Source organism: Dromaius novaehollandiae, chromosome 2, assembly GCF_036370855.1.
Source record: "Dromaius novaehollandiae isolate bDroNov1 chromosome 2, bDroNov1.hap1, whole genome shotgun sequence".
NCBI classification, from domain to species: Eukaryota; Metazoa; Chordata; class Aves; order Casuariiformes; family Dromaiidae; genus Dromaius; species Dromaius novaehollandiae.
The window spans coordinates 100906356-100926831 of record NC_088099.1 but is presented as its reverse complement, the minus strand read 5'-3'; the positions used below and the strand labels follow the sequence as shown (position 1 = coordinate 100926831).

Sequence of the window (20476 nt, the reverse complement as noted above, 5' to 3'; positions counted from 1 at the left end):
CCCCGCGCCTGCCGCTGAGGCGGGAACCAAACTGCGGCTCCCAGCATGCGCCGCGCGTCGCCTGGCGTCACCGTGACGCACTTAAAAGCCCGGCCGCTCCCCCCGCTGTCTCGCTGCCGTCGCTCCGCGCGCCGGTTGTTAAGAGCGGCCGGCGCCGTACCGTCCGGCCTTGCTCCCCGCCGCTTCCCTTCCGCAGCCGCCGGGTGGCGGGCAGCCATGTGAGGTGTGGCCCTTTCCCCCTAACGGCCGGCTCAACGGGCCCGTCCCCGCAGCGCCCGAGGGGCCGGGCCCGGCGCGGAGCGACCCGCCGGGGGGGCCGTCCCCGCTGAGCCGGGCCCCGCCGCGGTGAGCGGGCCGTGACAGCCGGCGGGGGCCCGGCGCTGCCCGCGGAGGACAAGCGCCCTCGGAGGAAGCCGCCGCGCCCGGCGGCGGGGGAAGGCGCCCGGCATCATGTGGCAGAGCATCGGGCTGACCTTGCTGGTGATCGTGGCCACCCTGGCCTGCGTGCTGCTGTTCATGCTCTGCGGTGAGTCCGGCCCCTTCCCCGGCGGTGGGTCAGGGCTCGCCCGGCGTGTCCCCCTCCCTGCTCTCTGTGTCTGGGGGTTGCTCTCCGCTTCCGCGCTCGGATTGACTCAAGGGAAGGAAAGGATAGGGCACGGTGCCCTGGGGTGTGTGGGAGCGTGTGCCGTTCACAGCGCCGCCTTCTCTTTGTTTCCAAGTATTTTTGATACTTGAAATGCTTCCAGAGCTTAATTCGGAGAGCAGTGCGAAGCTGACCGCCTTTTTGGTGAACGCGCTGCTGAGTAGTCACTCTGTGCGGCTGCTACCCGGGTTTGACATGCCTGTGAACGGAAGAAGTAACTTCCTCCTGATTACCCCTCGGCAACGCTTTTGGTTTTAGTTTGCTAGGGTAGATTTAGAGCAGTGCTTGGAGTCGCATAAAGAAAAGCTCTCAAGACCTTTTCCCTTTTTTAAATGTGGAGCAGGGTTATGTGAATGGTAGACACAACTTACCTGTCTGTCAGAGTTCTTGGAAGGAATCAGCAGCACAGTAAATGTGGGTGATTGTGATCAATATGGTGAACTTGGAGTCCACAAAAAAGACCAAACTCAAACTGTGCTGTAGCTTTTGGTGAAAGATTTGTGAGATAAAAAACAGATCCTGGGTGGTTCTATAAATGACCTGGGAAAGCAGGGAGACAAAAAGAAGAAATCTATGACTTAGGGAAAATTGTTAGTCATGGTCAAAACTGCAGAGCATTGCAGAAAGATCTTGCAGTATCAAGGGACTGCAAAATAAAATGGCAGGTGAGATCCAGTGTTTTTAGCATGTGGGAGTAAGGCATACAAGAGAAAATGTGAAATATGCACGCACAATAATGGGATCTGACCTGTTGGTATCCTGAAGGAAGTATAAGTTGAAGTCACTGTGAATGTTTCTCTAAAGTATCCATCCAATGCTTTGTAACAACCAAACAGTCAAATCAAGCATTAGAAGTTTGATAGAAAATGTTATTACATTGCTTCAGGGATCGATCTATGATATGCTTATGTCTCAAACAGTGTATTCCTATTATCTTATTTTTAAAAAAATCTATTTCTTACTATGTTAAATAGGATGGCAAGAGCTATGTAATGCCTGTAAGAAGAGATACAAAATAGGTTAGACATGTGTGCCTGGTCTGGAAAATAGATGACTGGAGGAAGGTTATAGTTATAAAACTGAGTAGAGAAGACAGGATGAGCCAGGGAATGATTGTTCAGTTTCATTGTAACAGAGGAATTGAAGTACACCAAATCTAATAATCAGGCAACAAAACAAAAGGAGGGAGAACTTTTTTACACAATGTGGAATTAAATTGCAATCTCATTAACAGAGAATGTTTTGAATGCCAGACCTTTATTCACTTTTTTCTTTCATGAAAGAAAAATTCCACCAAGGTGTTTTTCACTCTGGCCTTTGTGTTCAGGAACTGTCTGGCTATTTTCTGGTTCTTGAAGGTGTTATGTGGTACTTGCTTGGGTTTTTTATGCTCTCAGAGTATATGCTCTTTAATTAGAGCTTCTCATGAAAGTAATGCTGAGAGAGTAGAATGACTTTACAATGTTTTCAAAATCAGAAACCTGGCCTCCTTGCTTATTTTTCTGGATGTAACAAATGATGGGATATGTTGAAGGATCTCATTAACTTTGCTTGGTAACTTAAACCTCTCTAGTGCTTGCTTAAAGATAGCAAAAGTAGTTTATAAACCACTAAAAGGGGTTCATTAATGCTTAGCAGTTTGGAGTTCTGTATTGTACAATAAACTTAGATTCAATGAGCACTTTGCTTTGAATCTTTCATCTGTATCTTAATTTAAACAGCTTATAAAATGATTGCTAAAAAGTTATCTAGATCAAAAAGTATGGTGTGGGGGGAAGCACAGGGAGCTGATATCTCCATTGTTTTGGTAGGGAGGAGAAAGTTGTAACTGTTATCCAGTTAGAAGTAACTCTACGGCCTTTGATTAAGACTTACAGGATTTTGTATTTTTTCATATAGTATTTGTTAGTACTTGTGTATGATGGAAAATATTCAAGGAAGTCAGTGTTAAGACCACTACTAGAGAAATTCAGTAGTAAGCTACCTCCAACCTAAAGATCTGTTTGTTCCTCCTATAGCCAGTTTCTTATCCACCTTCTTGCATATGAATCATTGTTCTTTACAGCTTATTAGTCTTCTCAAGTGCTCCCTGTGGATATGTATAAATGCCAGCCAGTGAGACATACAAGTTCATGGACAAAGCTGACACAAGAATGCCTGGATATAAGTTTGAATAAACTTAATTTGATAAGACTATTTTAGTCATCTGATAAGAGAACTGCTGAAACAGCCTTACAAAAGGGACTTTACAGGGTCAAGAGCCTAAAGAGCTGTAAGTTGGTTTTTGAGTGGCTTATAAAAGGACTGATGGTGTGAATGCTTGCCAAGAACAGTAGACTGAAAAATCCAGGAGATATCCTAGGATCATGTGACTTTTGGTTGCTTATCACAAATATGATTTAATAAGTGCAATGAAAACTGCAATAATGAGAAAGAAATGTAATTCTTATCATTCTTTTAAAGCAAAGGTGTAAAATTCAAAATGTCGACTCTATCAAAATTAGACATTTGGACCATTTTAATCTTCAGCCATATGTAGAAAGTAGATTTGTATTTAGGCCTGAATTAGGTATTTATTTCTATAAAAATCCTTTGAGTAAGTGACCTGATTGCTTTCCTTTAAGCACTTCAGGGTGTTTGCAATTGCTACTTTTGTTGTTAATTTGAATTTGTTAGTAAGCACTGAAAGCTTGCAGCTAATGAAACGAAACCTCTGTTGGTAAACTGAGCACATCTGACATAGAAACTATTGAGAGACTACAAATATAGCTATTTTTCAGTTGCCCTTTTAGAAGTAGGACTAAGGTAACTTGCTTCCACTTTTTCCCCCGTCTTTTCTGACAGTCTCTGTGGTTTTTCTTGAGGTGACCTCATATTCCTTCTACCATGTATTCCATGTTCCTGTGCAGATGGTAGGAATTCATGCATAGTCAAGGAGATGTGATAAAATACCATCCAAGGTGAACTCTAGGACTACTTACCACTGTATTTGTTTTATTTTTTGGTGTAGTACTGCATTAAGCTGTATGCAATTGCAGAAGAGTGCTTTCTCTCGAACAGATAAGTGTTCCTATCATTTGGCAAGAGATGCTAGTGAAGTGTGGTTTGACATATATGAACTTAAAAACAAAGTTGTGCCAGAACTAGTGGTGAAAAAAGTGTATGGTTTGCTTAATGAGTCTGAATTCAGTTGCAGATGGATAAAATCTGAGCCATTCTACCTTAACTTTTCTTTAAAGTTTACTTAAATAATTTTGTAACTGTGTTAAATGAATGACTCAAATATTTCAAAGGCAAGGAAAGGCTTGCCTGATTAGATTAGCAATAAAGAGAAAATAGTGTTTTCTTTGAACCTGAACTCTTTTCTTTGATACCTAATGCAAATGGGAGGTAGGAGTTAACTTGCTATCAGTCAAGTCTGAAATAATCACTGCATGTGGTAAAAAGTTGCATCAGACAGGACCAGGTTTAAGGAGCAATGCAGAACCAAGCAACACATAACGTGATGTATTTTGTTATTGCAGTATCTGCGTAGTGTATGCTTTCATTACTCTGGGTCTTCTCCATAGCAGAGCTCTGCTGAGGCAGTGAGATTATTTTCATCCTAAAAATGGCATGGCATTGAAGTGACTTGTCTGTGGTCACAGATGATACCCCACAAAGTTCAACATGAAACCTTGTTCCAAATCTCAGGCCAGCATTCTGAGCTCTATGCTCCTTCCAACTCTTTTCTTCCCCTCTTCTATAGATCCATAAAACTTTCTGTGATGGACATTGTTGTATTTGAGTGCTATTTGGTAATACCACAATCCTAAACTAGTCTTCAGCATGTTGCATGGTAGCAACCTATTTTCAAATCAGTAGGGCCACAGAGGTAAAATGACTTTGCAAGACTGCACATGAAGTCAATACTAGAGAGAAATAGAGCGCAGCTCTCCAAGACAATCTTGTGCTGTTACCACACCACCTTCCTTCCTTTCTTGGTTTGATTTGCATTTCACAGAATAAACTTCAGGTTATTTTATCCCCTGTGTTCCATGTTACTCTTGGGGCTTTTTTTTTGGTGGTCTTCCTGATTCAAATAGGAGAATCCAATAGGAGGCTCCAATACAGATAACCCTCCCACTTTTAGATTATGCTTACAAGCTGGTGTAAGATGGGGTGTATGGACCCTGAAACTTCTGCCCTTCACTTTTTGAGGGGGATTAACCTATTATAACCAGATTGTTTCTTTCCCCTTTACAAAGAACTAGGTGAAAGAAGCAACAGAAAAGGTAGCTTTTGTAAAACCTGGTCAAATCATAAAATCTTTGTAGCATAACATCATGATAAGACATAGATGATATGTACTTCTGAGTCAGTAAATGAGACTGACTCATGGTCACATCTTCACGATTTGCATCACATTGTATCACGATTTACGGCGGGGGCTGACATACTGATGGCACAGTGCTGAAGGTGGCTTAAAAGTCTTTGGATGGCATCTAGCTGTGGCATTTTAAATGAGACAGTGTCTCCCAGCTTTTATTGAGTACTAAACTCTGTGGAGGCTGGGAGCTGCTACTTTGCTTAAATGCAAAATACTGTCTCTTTGTGATAAGCTATGTTCCTGGTCCCTGGATTCAGATCTCTGCTGCAGCCAAGAGCTGGAACCCCTGTTTTGCATCAGGATGATGTACTGTTGACCTGGCTTGCCCCTTTGAGAGCAGCTTCCACAGATTAGAGGAGAAATTAGTCTGGCATATCATCCCTGCTTTTTTTTGCTTAAGGTGCATTGTGGCTGTACCATTTGACTGCCACAGGTTTAATCAAGCTAGGAATGACTTGAAAAAAATAAATCAAATGGAGGAAGAAAATAAGTAATAAGCACTTAAGAACTGATTCAAATCAAACATTTTGTGTGTGATGAAGTTAAACCATCAGAATTTCTTTGAGAATGTAGTTTGAACAAACTGAAAGCATTTTGGACAGAAGCTGGTGATGTGAATTACTTGTTCAGCATGAGCTCTACAGCAAAGTAATTGTGGAGCCAAGTTGAGATGCATAAAGCCAAGTTGAGATGCAGGCAAAGATGCTGTTTTTCCTTTTTTGTGTACTAAGCTATTTTTAAATATGCTATTGTGATCTGCAGTTATTTAGTGTGGAATGATGTCTTGTGTTACCATTTTGTAGTGTTTTTAATGACTGGAAAATTAGTAGATAGAAAACACATTGTCATTTGATTTAGACATAAGTCAGCACCTTGAATCTGTCTCCAGGCTTTGTTTTCCTGATGTAGTTAGGCTCTCTCCAGCAGCGATATAAACTCTTCTCTGGAATAACTTGTTTCAGTTCTTTAGTAGTCTGGTTATTTCCAAGGTGTTTCTTAAATGTTTAGTAGCTGTAAGGTAACAGGGAGTCTCAGCTGAAGAGGTACTATTAACTTAAACAGGTGTGTTTTGGGGATTTTTTTAATCCATCCAAGCCTGCACTATAACTGGAGCAGCTGAAAGAAGACTTTATGGACCTAAAAGTCTCTGTCTGATGTAGTCTCGAGATAGTCTTTCATGTAGAATCAGACAGGGGCTGTGTGGCGGGGAGTGCCTTTAGGGAAAACAATATTGGGAAGCAGTTCAGAAAAGACATGGAAACATTAGCAATGGATTGTCCTTCCAACTGTCATTGAATAAACTTCCTGTAACTTTGTTTATAATGCACTGTATGGTGGTTCATTTTACTTGTCTCTTGTCACAGGTCTGGTTGTTTAATGTTGGCTCTAAGCAGTCACATTGGCTGGTTATCTGCTGTTGTCTTGATTGTTTTCTTGAGCTAGAGAACTTTGAAATCTGTTTATGGCACTTGGTACTTTGGCTATTCAGACCACTGTATTCTAACTGAAATCTTAAACAAAAAACCCTACTTTTCTTAGAATATCTGAGAATGAACTGTAAATGTTCTTTCACATTTCTTTTTAAATTGTAATTTCCATGTTAAGTGGCACAATTTGCATTTGCTTCATTTGATGAAGAAAGCATATGGTGCGCTTTACCTAGCAAAAGTTAGAATACCTCTCTCACTGGAGGATTTATTTATACCAGATATATTCAGGTCATGCTTCTCTAAAGCTTCCTATACTATTATTCTGGAAGGCTAAATATTTTGGCCTTTCTTTTTCTGTGGTGTTCTCTGGGAGTAATGTGGCATCTGTTTTGCATAAATTCACTTTAAGCACTTTAGGATTAAAAACAAATTTTGATGAGGGGTTTTTGCCATGTGTATATCCTTAACTAGACTTTGTAGAACATACTGCATGTTTTTCAGGTGCTTCCAAATAGTGTCCCAAATTTTGTCCTGCCCAACAAAGAGCTAAGAGTTGAAGAAAACACTTCTTAATGCTTGTAATAGTCTGCTAAGATCTCATTTTCCTGTGATTTTTTTTTTCCTGTTTTCATTTGGTATTTATCTTTTGCATCTTCTTTCCTAGGTGGCCTAGAAATGAGCTTGGCTTTTGGAAATTTGATTGCTCTTTAATGAGGTTTAAAGCCATGAGAAAAATGGGAGTTGATTTATGGTCTTTAAGATGCACAAAATACTACAGATCTCAGAGACCTGAAATACTTTTTAAAAACTGCTTCCATTGAGTGGTAGCTCTTTCAATTTTTGCCTTGAGATATGAAAGAAAGACACCTGACTGCCTCTGAGGTTTTTTAATGCAGGGGTTTCTAATGTATTTTTAGGGCATCAGATTGAATTTGGTGATAAATCTTTAAAGGTTCATCATCCCTTAATAGAAAAGGGCATTATTTAGTGTAAGTTTTAGGAATTAAGTCATAATAGATTGTCATAAAAAAGCTTTCTCCCAACTCTCCTCGGTAGGAGAGAGGTTATGAAAGTTAAGTCTGCGGGACAAAGTATTGCGGGACAGATGGGAAGGGTGGGATCTTGTTTCATCTTGAGCAACTGCCTGTTTGTATTGGCATGACTCAGATTCCAGAAGAGGAAGAAAACTAGTGGTGCTGTGATTGCATGTATTGCCACTTGTTAGTGTTTCTTCCCCTTTCTTAATACGTTTCTGTTCTTTATGCTTAGAAGTTTGCTGTTTCTGCTGGCAGCTGTGTAACTGGGAGGTTTGTTTTTGCTATTTCAGCATAAATAAGGCACTTTATATTTCCCTAGATCAGCAGTGTAGGCTTGAATAGCAAGATCCTCTGAACAGAAAATGAAATACCAATAGTGCTAAGCAAGACAGACTGTTTCTGATATTGCAAATGATGTTTATATAGCATGTGGTTTTAGGTCACTGTTTAAATTTAATCCTAGTTGTCTGTGAAACACATTGCACTTGTATCTTATAGATTATGAAACTGACTGCCTAGCTAAAGGGAAAAGTATGTCATTAGTCCTTGGTAAAAACTCCAGCTTCTCTCAATCTAAATGCTTAGATAAGTGACACTTAAAAAGAAGAGTCTGGGTTAGGTCTAGACTCAGATACACTTGCCGGTTAGGTCTAGACTCAGATACACTTGCCGGTTAGGTCTAGACTCCGTCTTTTGAAACACATAATTAGAAGAGGAGGGAGGAGCTGGATCTTAAGCATTTTTAAAGAGATTCAGGAAATGTGACACTCAACGTAATACTTATTTGCATAGTTATGGAACCTAAAGCATTTCAGCACTGGAACAGAACTGAATGAAGTTTCATAAATTTACCAGAGAATGTTAGTTTTCCTTTAGTGGGATTTTGATATGGTGAGAGAATATCTTGAATATGGGTGATATGATCTCCTAGTGGATTATGGTAAAAGACAGATCTTGTGAATTTTAGAATAGTATATATAATAAAGCATAGTTTTAATTTCAAGATCTCTAAGTGTGCTTCACAGGGATTATGTAATGAAACTTTAAAAACATGGTGGTTTTGAATATTTTCAGTAGGATGGAGTGTTTTCATAATGAGGATAGAAATCCCACTGTTTTTTTAAATGCATGTGTAATGAATCCTGCTTCCTTGCTTCAAAGAAAAGGAACTTAGGTAGTTATACCTGCCAGTTAAGACCTGTATCTGTGCAACTGTAGTCACCCACTTACTGCTTGCTGTGGCAGAATAATTCAGAACATGTTCAGGTCTTTTTCAGGAGCTTAAACTTTTGCCTCTGGATGAGGACAGACTTTACCAAGCTGAGCTGGTACCTGTAGAACTGTAGAAAGGAATGGGTGTGAATTAGGAGGGAGTGTTTTGGGGTTGAGAGTTGGTGGGTAACTAATGGATGTGCTGCTGATCAAGTTTGTGCTCACTTTTCTGGTTGACTGATTGTGAATTTCAGTTTGTGACATAACTGAACAATGCCTTTTCTCTGTCTCCTGCAGGCTGGTATGTGGTCTGGCAATTGTTTCTGTCTAAATTCAAATTCCTGAGAGAATTGATAGGTGATACGGGGTCCCAGCAGGGGGACAACGAGTTTTCAGAGACTGAAGCTGAACAGGAGACTTCACCCTCACCACAGAGAGGTAGACAGAAATCTGCTCGCCAGCGAAGGGCACCTGCAGAAGAAACAACTTAAAATACTCCCTTGGACTACTGGTTAACTGTGAATGGTTAAGCACCTCTGCACTGTCTGTCATTCAGTGGCTTGATCTTACAGAAAACTGACTTAGAAGGTCATATAAATACCTGTGTGAACCTTTACTTCTGAACTATAAATATATGGTATGTTAGTAGAGGTTCAGGGAGGGCTTTGACAGCAAGTCCTAGAGTACTGGAAGAAAGGACTAGACAGAAAAATCTGTCGGGGGGAGGAAAAATGCTGAGCTGCTGTAGCTTCCATCCCTGCAAACATGAAAACACATTCTGGACCATAGGCTTAGCCTTTGCATTAGTCTAAACGTGGTAAGTGTTTCAGATTTGAAAAGGTTGATAAATTATTTTTACTTTACAGCACCACAACAACTTGTGAAATTGAGTTTTATTTCCTTAGCTATATATAAAGATATATATATTTTTTCCTTCAACCCTGTAAATGCATGTGAACTTGAATAACTGTTGAAAGAGTATCCTGCGTTAGAAAGTGTTCCAAAGTGAGACTTAAGTTACTTTTTTATATAAAAAGTGTAAATGAAATATGGAAAATCAATATCAAATGCATGTGATGTGGAGTTTTATCTCCTTAAAAAAAAAAATGGGTGATAAGGCCTGATTTCTTGGTTTTGACATCAGAAAAAGGTTACAGATAACAGTCCTGCCTGATTTCTGTGTGTTCTTTCTGAACCTTTTACTTTTAGCCCAACTTCCGTTGGAGAGGGGAAGGAGCCTGGATTAAGTACTCACCATTTAGTGTTCTGAAGTGTCATCTTTGTCTTTTGAGTTTTAAGTGCTTCTCTAGCTCATTTTATACACTCTTACATCACGTATTTGGTACCAGATAACTTTTTTACTGGAACCAGTTAAGGCATTCTGACCAACTTGGTAGACACCACTGTAACACTTTGATAGTGTTATAGCAATGAATTTGGTACCTCATGTTTGGTAGAGGTGTTACTGATTTTTATCAGTAATAAGCAGTTGCTCCTGTTTTTTCAGAATATGAATTATATAGCTATGTCTACTTTGTACTTCAGAATTAAGATCTCCAGTTTGGTTTATCTAGCAACTCTGGAGATTGATGCATGAGATTTGGAAAGAGGAGGAGTGTGCATGTGCCACCTCTGATGTGTGTATTGGGGGGGGAGCAGGGGAAACTACCCCAAAATCTGTTCCATGGACAGCTTCACATTTCTCTTAACACTTCAGGATGTGGTGATGTTTGGTTCATTATTCCCTGTGTTTAAGAACTCTGTTAACAGGGCTACAAAAGTGGTCTTGTACTTTCAGCCATTATGAAGTTTAAGGCTATGACTTCTGAACTTGTGGCTTGGTTCATTCACACAACTAAAACTGAGCAACAGTTAGCTGTTTGATCAGATAAAAGTTTATCTGGGAAAAGAGTACTCTTCTTAGTGCCTTTATGTTTTAATTTGTCATCTGTGAATACTGTTTAAAAGCTATTGGGAACTTACAAGATCTTGTCCACTTAATAAAAAATTTGGATGCTTCAGTATTAAAGTATGTAAGATCTGCCCTGCCCTTTCTTGGGACTCTAAAAGTCTTTGTTTACCAGCATGTATGTATAAACATGCTTTGTATTACAAGGTTACATTTTCAAGCATGATTAGACAGTGTTTAAAGGATATGTGCATAGCACATGTAGAAATAGTCTCCTTCCTCTAGTCTTTCTGCTGACAGAAATGCCTATTTACACTTCCAAAGTAGTAAAATTTGTCTATTCAAACTGATCAAAAGCATTCAGATTATTTTCACTGCTGCTTTCAGTTGTTTGCTCTGCACAATGTAATGTCAAATGAATGATATTATGTCTGTCTTGTCACATGATTAGACTTTCAGCTCAGCAGTGCTAATCAAGTACTGGAGCATCTTTTTAAAAAAATCCTGAGCATCTTTCTCTTGAGCATTGCTTATTTGGACCTACAAAGAAAGGGTTTTGTTCTGATGTAGAATATTGACACTCCACTTGCACTTCAGTGGTAACTAGATATAAGTGCACCAAAGACTGCAAAAGGCTGATGCTTGTAGTCTCCACCTGAGATAAGTAACAGTTAACTCAGTTTCTAGTTTCTAGTTCTGCTAGCTGTGAGGAAAAGTAAAATTACAGCAATATACATATATAGCCAAGGTAGCTCTTGAGGTATAAGAATAAAATTTTTGGAGCAAGTTAATGAAGAAAATTCCATGTGTGTTTGAATGCTGACAGCGATCAAATATGCAATAAGATGGTGGTTAAAACTAATGGATGTGAAACCTCTGGGAAGCTCGCATGCTCTAGCTGAACAGCTTCCTTCTCCCTTCCCTGCAATATGTAGGTGTACATTTCATTCCCCAAAGTTATTTTCAGTCGTCTTAAACAGCTGGCACTATATTTGTTAATGCTGCTGTAAGGTAGTTGCCAATAATGCTATCTGCATACTGTATAACATTTGTGATCTTACTAGTAATAGAACAAAGACTTATTATGAGGTTAGGAAGAATCTTGTAACACTGATAATTTTCTGTCAGTGTATTTTTTTTTCCTGTTAGTCCATAGTGTAAAAAAAAAAAAAAGATCTTTGTACAGGGCACTTTGTTCAAATTTGTAGAAGTGAGGCTGTATGTGTGAAAGTATACTTGTGATAAGACCAAGTTCATGATTGCTGGCAGTCCAATATACTTACGTTTTTGGATATTTTTTTACCAATGTACTTCTGAAATGTTACTGGTTGCTAAGTACTTAAGTTTGAATTGACTCATTCAAGTCTGAAAACTTACGAAGGCAACAGGTTACACAGTTGATTTTGTTCAGCAGGGTTTATTTTTTAAACTATATATTGCCTTATTGTTGCAGCCATTCTACTGAATGTACTTTGGATTCTTAATTTAATTACATTCATATCACTTTTGCAGCAGGGGCCATGTAGCTTTGAGCAGTGATTATGTGTTCTGTGTGACAGTTGATTGAAAGGGTTACTGCCATGAAGGCTGGAACAAATGCATAAAGTAGACTGGAAAAATACATATATTATGGTGAAAAATTGAGTGTAGACAACTGTTCCTGCCAAATTTCAGAATTCATACCTGTTAGGGAGCCACTAGGGTTGTTATCGTGGTGATTTAATGTTAGCCCATGAGGCTAACTCTATGCAGTTTGTCCACTAAGCACAGCTGCTGTAGCTGTTAGCAGTAAATGCCATATACTGTGCTGCAGTCTGTGAGCAACTTGCTGCTTAATATCAGGTTTTACACTGAACTAGACCTGTGTATGTACTTCAGTTTTGCTTGGAAATGACCAGCATAAAGAATGTGTTCAATATGGTCATTTGCCTCTTCAGTGTTAAGTTACTGTACCTAATGCTTCTGTGGTTGTCTTTTTTCATCATGTTAACTGTTCTAACTGACTGCACAGATAACAAAAAAATAAAGCAACTAGACTTGATATAAGTACTTCATCTGAGTGTTTTTTGGGAGGGAGGTTTGAATGGGGTCTTGCTTATAGAATAAGCTTTCTTATTTAAGTGTGTAACACTATGCAAGAAGACTTGTCAAAAGTCAGATTCTAGCTGATTATAACACCTACAGAAGACTTTAACTTAAAAATCCAGGTTAGTTTACTAACTAATGTTCCTTTAGAACAATTAAAGATATTTTTCTGCCTTATCTTTTAAAATTTGTCACTTATTTTTAGCAATTAACCTTCTCCCCCCACTCTGTTTTTGACCCTTTTAAGGGTGTTTATTGACTTAGCTTGCCTAAAAGTATGCTTATTGGTAACTTAGAAGGCTTTTCAATCTGGAATCAAAGATGCTGTACCAGCGAAGAAAATGTGCCTCCTCCCTGACTGCGTCTGTGAGTAAAATGTACAAGTTGAGTCCTAGATTCTTTTATTGGTGTGCCTTTTGATCTTGCCCTACTTCTCCCCTTTGCAAAAATGGACTACTAATAGAACACAGTAGCATGCTGTGGCATTATGTATTTTATGTATGTGGGGTTTTTTGACTTTATTAAAGTTTCAGTTGTAGATAGGTGTATGGAGGGACAGTCATGATCAATGATTGGCTGATGCTTGTAAAATACATACTTGTTCTTCTACTCTGACACTGATCACAAGGAAGCACTATGTGATCTGTCCCAGCAGGATGAATAAAGATACTGTTGTGTAACACTGCCCTGTCAGAAGCTCCACAAAAGGCAGCATTAACTGATACTGCTTCCCTACAGGTACTCCCATGCTGTCCTTGAGATTCTCTTCTCTCCTTACCAATTAATACCGATAAACTCTGTAAAACACAAACCTTGTTTCATCTTGCTTGGGTTATAATTATATCAATTTAATTATAGTTATATCAATATTTTTACTTAAGATTAGACTGGAAGTTGGTAGTGTAAATATGTTGGGTTTTATATTGAACCTTAAAGATATGCATCAGCCTTATTCTCCGTGTAGATTGGGGCTCTGTTTTGTGTCTATCTATGTGGGTATTTTTAATCAATAAAATGTTATCTCTGAAAGCTGAATAGAAGAGTGGTTGTTTTTTTTTTCCAGACTACTTCATAGTCTGCCTCTGTAAAAAGGAATAGAAAGGCCTACATCTGATCCTAACAAGTAGCAGTGCTGGACTTGGGCTTCAGACAAAAGCAACTGGCAAGATCTGTAGATAGGCAGAACAGCATTATGCACTGAATAGCAGAAAGTCAAACCTCTGACTTCATTTAATCAAGTTACAGGAATGCAGAGACAAACTTGGCAATCACAGTCTTTTTTGGAGATGGTAGCTGAACATAGAAGGTAAAATGAGGTCCCTGAAAGTGAGGGGAGAGGAAGGAACCAACTGGTGTTGATATTTGAGAGCACTTAAGATATAAGGTCACCTTTGGACCTGCAAGAGGAAATACAGCTATGGAAATCCATGAGCTTGAAGGGAAGATGGGAGAAGAATTTAGAGTCAGGAGATATGGATAACATGAATTCATCTTTCACTTTAGTTTAAAAAAAAAAAAAAAAAAAAAAAAGAGACCCTGAGATCAATGGAAGAAAAACTGCTTAATGTGGTTAATTTGGGGTTGCTGTCAGTGTTGCATATGCACTGTCTGCAGTGTACCCTCATCTTCTAGCATGCTTTGTGTGGACTGCCCCTGGACTCTTACTGAATGCTGTCAGTGCACTTGGCCTCATCTGGGTAAGAAATCATGACCTGTATCAGGGAGCTGTGGCCTGGTGGATACTTCTCTTTGAATCCCTCGTCTGGGTCTGTGTATTCTGTACAAGTCAAGGGCCAGATTTTTTCCTCTCAGTTACAACTTCTGGCTTTCTATGGAGAAGTCTGCGCTATGCGAACCTGCTGTGGCTTGCTATCTGTAAAATCAATTTTCTCTGTGCTAGAGAGCTTGAATGCTTCGTATCAGGATTTGAAAGTCTCATATCAGCAAATAATTTCTTCACAAATAGCACTAGCTTTAGCTTGAACCAAGTCTTACTACTATTCTTGCTAGGTTGGACCACTGTTGCTGTGTTGATGCTGAATATTCTTCCTGTTACAATTAATCTTTGTCTTTCTAGCAGAGTGCCCTGCCTCTTCTCAGTTAAGGATCTAACCAAAAACCTTTTGATAACTAACTTGCTTTTTTCAAGTTGTTATGGCCTCTGTATGTTGAATCATCGCCTAAATGCCAGAAGATTGGCTGTTAGCCTTTTTTGTGTTTAAAAATGTCAGGCAACATCCATGCTATGGTAGAATATATCAAAATACATGTTCTTTTATACACTGGTCACTTATGTGAGTGGTTTCAATTTTCAAGAATCTAAAAAGTTGTTACCTTGGAGTCCCACAAGACCATACGTTGAAGACTTCCTAGAAGAAGCAGGAGGCCTGCTGTGGTGCTGTAGTTCTGAGCAGTTGTGAGAGGCTGTGCTCAGAGCAGGTTGGCATGAACAGACTGCTCTAAGAATACCATTAGCTCAGGCACATCATGTATGCAGTATCAATTAAATTGCCTGGAGCTTATAAAACCTCCAAAGCCAGCTTTGTTTCTTGGCTAGATGTCAATGCATCCACTATGATTTTTTTTTGATCCTGGCCCTACATGGCCTCTCCAGGAATGGAATTGATTTGACTGATTTCTGGCATCAACGGAGGGGGGTGCACATTCCCAAAAAACTGGTAAGGATACTTTCTTGTAGGAAGATACTCATAATTTTTCCACGGCAGTGAAAGGGGGGAGGAGAGGGAGAAAATATGCAAGGGCAGAAAGCAGGGAACTGGGAATTTCACTTTGTGAATATGATTCTCAGTTCTTCTACTGACTTTCTGTATAATCTGTATTTAGCCTCTTCCTAAATCACAAGGCTTACCTAACAATTGTAACATTTAAATATTAGCAATGACATTTATTGCAGCCTTATCTTTTATACTTCTTTTAATTCAAATATTGAGGGTGGACTTGATTTTGCTTTTCCTTGTTCTTCTTTCCAGGAAGTCCTCCCATTTCTCTTGATTACTGAAATAACAGGTGTGGATATGAGAAAACACTGATTCCTGGGCTGGCTTCTTGAAAACCTGGTGAGTTGTTCACAGTGCAGATTGTCTGAAATTCTGGAGGATTTTAATAGCAAAGGTCAGTAAAAACAGAGCTTTGGGCCTGGCTTTTCACCACTAGATGGCATGTGCCCTCAAGCTTTGTGGGTAGAGGGGCCCACACTGCGGGGGGGGGGGGGGGGGGGGGGAAGGGGGAAGTATCCAGCATCCATCCAGGCCAATGCTGTGGAGCTTCCTTAGTGTTTGCTGTCAATGTGTTTTTAGGAGTTTAAGTCGCCTCGGAAGTGCAAGTGCAAATCCTTGCAGGGTATGAGCCTGGCTCTCACTTGCCCATAATCCTCTTGCTAAGAGAGAAAAAGTTCTCAGAGCTTCCCTGTGGGTTACTGGGCAGCTGCTTTCCAGCTGCCAAAACAAACAGTCATCATCAGCTCACTTCAATATTGGAGTTACAGGGAAGCTCTTTTGAGAGACCTGGGGGCAGAGAGCATATGTCGTATTGGCACAGTGTAAGTCTTAATGGTTGTGTAATGGATACTGCTGTTGCTGTCCAAGGCAGAAGGAGATGCCAGAAAGTGATTAGTTATCTTAAATACTTTTTGCATTAAAGACAGGAATTCTTGAGGAATGAGATAATGATATATAGTGGGTGCTTTATTAGTAAACTGTTCTGCTGGTCAATATGTATTCAGGCTAAGGGAGAAGCAAGGAACATTTTATTGTACAAGCCTTTGAAGAAACCTGGTTTCCCATTATTTAGCCTGTCACTATAACCTAGGAGTAACGGGGAGTCCGCATTAGCAAATCTAACATTTGCACTTCATGAAGAAAGCTGCTGACATTCTCCCCCCCCCCCCCCCCCCCCCCCGTTGGGGTAGCTTGCTGGGGAAATTAGACTTATCCCAGCTGTGAGGGCATGTTTGTATTCAGGCTTCAATCTATCTATCAGAGCAAGCTCTAAGATGCTACATTCCTGCAGGTTTCCTATAAGGGGGAAGTGGATGGAGAAGAAAGGAAGGCTTCAGCCTGGCTGCATGAAGACAGAAGAATCTGCCCAGGAGGGTGATGTTAAAGGCCGGGCTTCCTTTGTCCTGCTGCCCTGAAGTCGTTCATGTGCTGTTTGGATCTGGAGGGTTGCTGCTGCTGTTTTAACAGCTTCTAGCACTCATCTGGGCAGTATAAGTCATAACTGAGGGTAAATTGTTAGGATTAAAAAGAGCAAGTGGGTTGGCTGTAATTGCCTAGAAGGCATTGGGGGGTGACACAGGTTCTGTTATGCTGCAGCTCTGCCTGATAGCAGACAACTCCTGTGAGTCCCGTGTGGCACAGGAGCAGCAGTCCTGCCTGCAGCATGGGAGAGCACCTGTAGAAAGAGCTGCAGATCACCTCCTGGCCAGCTGCTGCCTGCAGCTGCTCCCTGGGCTGCTGCAGCTGCTATGTGCCCCCACCAGCTGCCCGTCCTCTGGGGCCTTGATAGTGCAAAGACACCTCTGAGATACTACCAGCAGGAGGAAGGATTGGAGGCAGCCTGCTCTGTGTGTTGACAGACTGGGCTTCGTTTGCTCCTGTCCAGCCTCCACCCTGAGATTGGCTGGAGTCCATCCATCCCATCAAGGAAAATGAGCCCCAAATCAAGCTCCCATAGCAACTGGAGCAATTCTTTCAACTTCCCTTTCATGCTGTATAGGAGAGACACCCTCTCCCTCTTCATCTCCATCCACCAAGTGACCCCAGTGTCTGCAATTATACTGGATTTTCTCCCCTCTCCATTACCCTTCTCATTCATGTTAGAGGAGATAAGCAGGCCATCAGTATTTCCACTGGGACTGCAGGCTACCTCAAAAATAATTGTAAGAGACAGTGGGTGAGCCTGGGAAGGGATGAGGATGTGGTAAGAGAAGGAGTGTGTGTCACTGAAGGCGTTTGGCACATGCTTCTTGTACTGGGAAGAAGACAGGATAGGCCAAGGATGTTGTTTTAAGGTGCTGGTATTCAAGAGAAGGAATGGTTTATCTAGGAAACACCTGGTACTTTTGTGGCTAAAGCACTGGATTTTGAGGTGTCCCTAGTATAGATAAAGTAAGTATACTCCTTTATGTAGCAGGTAGTGAAAAATTGGAGCTTGCTGCTGCTCAATATAATCAAGATGCTTTCTTGAACCTGATCATACAGGCTAATTGGGAAATTCATGGACAGATCCCAGATTCATGGGATAATGACAGGAGAAGGCAGGGAAGCATTTCCCAGCATCACTAGTGTAATGATTATGAGTACCGGGCAGAGCCAGGTTAGTGAGCTTGCCCCAAACATGTCCTCCTGCCATCCTTGAAGACAGAACACAGGGCTACAGGGATCATGGCCTGATCCAACAGGGCCTTTCTCACATTCTTAAATATTGGTGGGTTGATGGTTGGAGATGTTTGGAAAACAAAACAAAACCTCAACTGAATTTTGAAAAACAAAAACACATCCTGAACTAAAGAAGGCTCCAAAGATGGGTGAAAAAATTCCTCTGTTTTATAAATAGCTGTCATGATTACTGTTAATAATAATAAATGACCCTTCCAGCAAGAGAAATCATTTTGTATTGCAAATCTGGCAAGACTGCATCTCTTCCTGCCCCCCTGTGCCCATTGCCAAGGACGCTCTGCCTGCTGGGGGGCACCTGGGGGAGGTCAGGGCTGCCCTTCCCTTCTGGGTATTGCACTGGAGTCAGCAGGTCTGAGACTGTCCCACCTTCTGTGTAGTTGTTTTCACCTGTGCAAAGAGTCTGTGAAAGGCTAATAAACCAGTGTTTCTATCTGTGCAACAGGTAGAGTTTGAAAAGCTTTGTTTACAGTGTAAGCAAGAGCTAGAACCACATCAAGCCTGGATGACTTGCTGCTGTGACTGTAGAAGGAGCTTTAAAAATAAATGCTTCTCAGTCCCTGAGAAGGGCCCCAGCTGTGGCTCTTCTGTAAGTAAGGTTTGTGCTATGATCTTCATGTCTGTGGAAAGGATATGTTGCTGAGGAAGGAAAATAAAAGCCTGCACAATCTTCTAGAGTGCTCTCCTGCATGTGCCTGTCTTTCAGTTTCCTCCTGGGAAACTGGATGCATTCTGGTACAAAACATCATATTTCACTTTCCTACTTGATTGTTTTTTCTAAAAGACTGGAAAATGAACAGCATTCACAGGGTACAGAGATTTTGTTCTCCATTGCCTTGCCTGAGAGCAGATGTTGATATTTTCTACTGAAGTTACTTTGTAAAATGGCTTGGATGGGTTGCTCTAAAGATTTCAGTTTGCTACAAGAGACACCACAGGCAGCCACACCACAAGCTCCTGTCCTACTAAGGAACCCTGGTCAGGAAAAGGTTATCTGCAGCAAAGAGACCCTTTGAGAAGTGGCTGATAAGATGTGAAGGCTCTATATGGAGTACATGAATTGTGGGATTTCCCACTGCGCAAACACAGCCTGAGGCAAATTCATCTGCTCCATCTGCAGTTTGGAAAAGCAGCAAACTGCGGGAGTCTGAATTGGATGGTAAGGATCTGATATTTAATATTGGCCTCTAAGCGCATGCTGTTGTTTCTTCAAATTATCTTATTACTGGTTTGTAACATGGGAGCAGCTTGTGCACATCTTGGTACTTCCCTGTCCCCATGCACTGTGTGGGCAATGAGCACAGTGCCCAGAGACCTTGCTGTATTAATGTGCTGCCAGTTGTCCCTGTGAGTCGTTGCGCAGGCAGCTTCTTGCAGATATGAGGCTTTGCTTCTGTAATTAGATGAGGCAGTGAGAACAGATTGTTTTGAAAGTTTGTTCCCAAATACTGTGAAGGGAAAAACAAAACTTGCAAATGCTACAGAAGTAAAAATTCAGTTATTTGAATGCATGTACTCTGCATTTAAGGTACACTTTGTTTGTCAGACAAATACGTCATGCTCATCCCCACATTGGGAAAAACTTGATGAAAATGGGGTGGAGGCCTGCTTGCTGGTAGTGGAGAAACATTCAGAGTAAATGAAAAAGTTCTTTCATAAAACATTTCTAACTTATAAAAGAAAGCAAACTTGCTCTCTCAGAAAATCATTTTGAAACACATGCTTCAAAATTAAATACCACTCTATCCCATGAACCATATGATCATATCCTTTAACCTTTCTTGGCAATTAAGCACTTCCCATGCCAAAGAACAGCTCTTCCAGGCACTGTATGGATACCTAGCCATGTAGCTGCCACATGCTTTCACAGGATTGGAGTGGCCAAAACTGTGTATTACACTTCTTCAGCAAGGCAGGGATGCATCCAGGATTGCTTTATAAAGGAGCACTACCACCACCTAAACATAGTCTCTGTGAAACCTGAGAACGTTTGCCTGATTTTCTGGTCCTGTTCACTCTCTTTCTCTTCTTTGCCCTGGTACGAAGAAAAGCAAACCAACCCAGGGTTAGGCTGGCAGCTGCAAGCTCCTAAGCAAGCCCTTGGTAACTGCCCAGGCTCTGCGCTGCTACGAGCAGAGACCTGGCAAGAAAGTTTCTGGGACAGTAGGGGCACAGGAGGTTTGGCCTACTTGTGGGTAAGCTTCTTCCTCCTGTCTAGCACAGGGAATGGTTTGGTTAATGGGACCATAGGGTCAGAGGCTGAAGGTTGTCCAAGTCCCAGGGAAGGGGTTCTGGGAAAGCAGCAGGACAGGTGGGGGGCTGAGTGCAGATGTGGCTCTCGGCCATTTGCAGGTGTGGCTTCCAGAACTGGTCG

At 41.0% G+C, this 20476-nt stretch overlaps 1 non-coding gene across 1 annotated transcript; it reads left to right on the top strand.

The window, feature by feature from the left end:
* Window positions 1–38: 38 nt before the first annotated feature.
* On the top strand, window positions 39–18777 carry LOC112985847 (uncharacterized). Its single transcript, XR_010387837.1, has 3 exons — window positions 39–526; window positions 15676–15762; window positions 16715–18777. It is a non-coding gene; the product is annotated as an uncharacterized LOC112985847 (transcript).
* Window positions 18778–20476: the final 1699 nt, after the last annotated feature.